The following is a 3,557-nucleotide window of genomic DNA, read 5'->3' on the forward strand; positions in this document are numbered from 1 at the left end:
CTTTCACTATCAACAGACCAAAGTATCAAAATTCCATTAGATATATGTTAGGAATAATTGCATTGGCACAAGTATGATGATTGTTAGGGATACTATGCATTATTATTACATTATTTTTCTCTGAGTGAGACCCGCTTCCTTTGAGTGAACATGTATGTGAGAATGCAGGCTGAAGTCTGCTTTGATAGATATGACCACCTCAGCTGGGAAACACCAAAGGACTATATGTGTCTGTGCAGAACACACCATATCGGATAAGCATGCTCTCTCATTGGACTAAGCCACACAAGGACAAACTGTGTATAAACTACAGCCACAACCTGTTTAAACAGTGGAAACTCTCTGAGCTCCACTCTGCCATCTGTAAGGCTGAACGCTGGATCGGCCAGGGCACTCCCTGGTAGTTGCAGTACTATTTCTCAAGATGACAGTCAGATGCTCATAGACAGAGTTCTCCCATCGGTGAATGAGGAAAGACTGCTCCACTATGATATAACATTCTGCTACTGCACTCGGGGAACTACCTCTGGACAATGACCAGATCTCCAGCGGTCGGTGAGAGTCCCCTAGCTGAGGCCCTGATAGTTAGTATTAGGATTTGTACTTCCCAATAAATTAAGCAGCATACCTTGACTTCATGCTTGTCCGGGTTTCTGTTGGGAATCCATCACAACAATACAAAAATTAAATGCTAAGAAAGTTCACAGTCAAAATATGAACGCATTCCAAATGAATAATCTTATAGCATGCTATGAAAAGGACTTCAGAGAAGTGAAAGATCAAATGTAAAGTTAGTAAGAAGAAAATGTATTTCCAAAAAGAATTGGCAATTTGGCTGAACACAAGGTATGAGTGTTACGGAAAAGTATTCATTAAGTAATTTGTATTTAGCTAAACTGCCATGGAGTTTGAGGATAGAATGCAGACTCTGAGACATTAAAAAAGCAAACAAAAAGCGACAATATTTTAAAACTCTTAAACACTAAAAGAGGAAATGTATAAGATTAAGTATATACAATTAACTACTAGAAACAAATAAAAATATTTTTTCTTTCTCATTTCAAATTTTATATTTTAGCTCTCTGGGTCCCGGCCTAGGTGGCGTCAACATGGCTAAACGCACCAAGAAGGTCGGCATCGTTGGTAAATACGGGACCCGCTATGGTGCCTCCCTTGAAGATGGTGAAGAAAATTGAAATCAGCCAGCACGCCAAGTACACCTGCTCCTTCTGTGGCAAAACCAAGATGAAGAGACGGGTAGTAGGGATCTGGCACTGTGGTTCTAGCATAAAAACTGTGGCTGGTGGTGCCTGGACCTACAACACAACTTCTGCCGACACAGTCAAGTCTGTCATCAGAAGGCTGAAGGAATTGAAAGACCAGTAGAAGCTCTACCATTTGAGACATCCTTAGCCTATAATAAATGTGTTAATTTATATTAAAAATATATTTTATATTTTGTTGCTGGAAAATACACATAAAACACAATTTTTATGTACACGTTTCTGTAGGTTTTTTTTGTTTTGTTTTGTTTTGTTTTGCAGTATTCTGGATGGAACCTAGGGGCATTCTACCTCCGAGCTGCACACCCAGCCCTATTTTTTTATTCTTTATTTTGAAACTGGGTCTCGCTGAGTTGCAAAGGAACTCACTAATTGTTGAGGCTGTCCACTAACCTCCATCCTCGGGTCTCAGCCTTCCAAATGCTGGGATAACAAGTGTGCACCACCACACCTGGCTCACAGTTCTGTAGTATTAATCACATTTACTATAGTATAAAGCCACTCCCACTATCCAGGTCAAGAATTTTTTTCATCTTGCCAAACTGAAATACTTTCCCTACTGATAGTAACTCTTCATTTTCCTTTCTTGTAAACCCTGGGAACTATCATTCTATTTCCTATCTCAATGAGTTTAACTACTCTAAGGACTTCATACCAATGGAACTAAACTGCCTTATTATTAAGATTGTGCTCCCTGGCTGAGGTGGGGCATGCCTATAATCCCAGTAATTGGGAGACTGACAAAGGAGTATCACAGGTTTGAGGACAACCTCAATAAATAGTGAGACTTTGAACAACCTAATGATACCCTGCTTTAGAACAAAAATTGGGCAGGCATGGTGGTGTAACTTAGAAGTAGAATATCCCTAAGTTTAGTCTCCAGCAACACACACACACACACACACACACACACACACACACACCCCAAAAAGAACTATACTCTTCTATTTTTAAGAATGTTTAGCAAGCCGTGGGGGTGTATGCTTGTAATCCCAGCATTTAGGAGGCTGAAACAGGAGGATTCAAGTTTGTGGCCAGCCTCTACAGTAGAGAGGCCCTCTACAACTTAGTGAGACCCTTTTTCAAAATAAAGAATAAAAAAATAGTGTTGAGAGTGTAGCTTGAAGGTAGAATGCTCCTGGGTTCCATCCCCAGTACCATCAAAAAAAAAATGTTTGTGTTTGGGGTTTAAGTGAGTAATTATATGGTCATTCTTAAAATTTCAAAACTTTTATTCACAAGGTTTATAAGGAGCACTTAAAAATCTATAAGAAAAGACTACCCTAGAATACAGTGGTGAAATACTTTTGAACAAAGAATTCATTGAACAGAAATCATATAAAGCCAATTAGTGTTGAAAATGTGCTCAACCTCACCAGAAATCAAGGATATCCAAATACAGTAACCAATAGATACCAGTTTACACAAGTAAAACTGTAAAAAAAAAAATAAATGTTGACAATAACAAATACTGGTGAAGATCTGGAGAGACAAAGCTCAACATTAATTTTATGTATATACATAAATATAACCAATTCAGAGGATAATTTAGTGTTATTTGTAATAAAGCTAAAAAAAAGTGTATAATCTTCGGTTTTACAATTCCATTTCTAGGGGTACATTTTTTTAGAGATCCTTTTTCACATGGTAACAAGGATGGGTGTACAAAAGACTTAATCACAACAGTGTATAACTGGAAAAGACTAGAATAACTTAAGTTTTTAATAATAAAAGAATGAATAAATGTATTTTAATATAATCTTACCATTAAATACTACATACCAATTACAATTAGTTAAGTATAATATCAACAGATAAAATTTTTATTCACATGATTATGATAAGGGAAAAAGCAAGTAAAAAATAAAATTTAAATTACAATATTATAATGGATGGAACTGGAGAACATTATGCTAAGTGAGATTAGTCAGTTGCAAAATATAAGAAATTGGATGCTCTCCCTAATATGCAGAAGCTAGGGAGAAAATGGGTCATAGGAGGAACTCTAGATGAAAAAGGAAAAACTATACATGAGCAAATAAGGTGACCTAACTGAGGGGGATGGGAGGGGGGAAGAAGGAAATTCCCTAATGTACATGATGTACATTCACAAACATAACAGAGTCAACCACTACGCCAAACATAATGGAGGAAAGGGGGATGGAATGGGGAAGTAATTGGGGAGGGGCTAAATGAGTGATGTGTGCATGTATGCCTCTACCATCTTGTACTCCATTAAGATGTATGACTATAATGCACCAATAAAATTTTTAA

General features: G+C 37.2%; 1 pseudogene across 1 annotated transcript; it reads left to right on the top strand.

Annotated features, from left to right (window-relative positions):
- The first annotated feature begins 1,109 nt into the window (after nt 1–1,109).
- Nucleotides 1,110–1,386, top strand: LOC308261414 (large ribosomal subunit protein eL43-like; annotated as a pseudogene). The gene has a single exon. The product of its transcript is annotated as a large ribosomal subunit protein eL43-like (transcript).
- Nucleotides 1,387–3,557: the final 2,171 nt, after the last annotated feature.

Source organism: Muscardinus avellanarius (assembly GCF_963383645.1).
Source record: "Muscardinus avellanarius genome assembly, chromosome: 3".
Lineage (NCBI taxonomy): Eukaryota > Metazoa > Chordata > Mammalia > Rodentia > Gliridae > Muscardinus > Muscardinus avellanarius.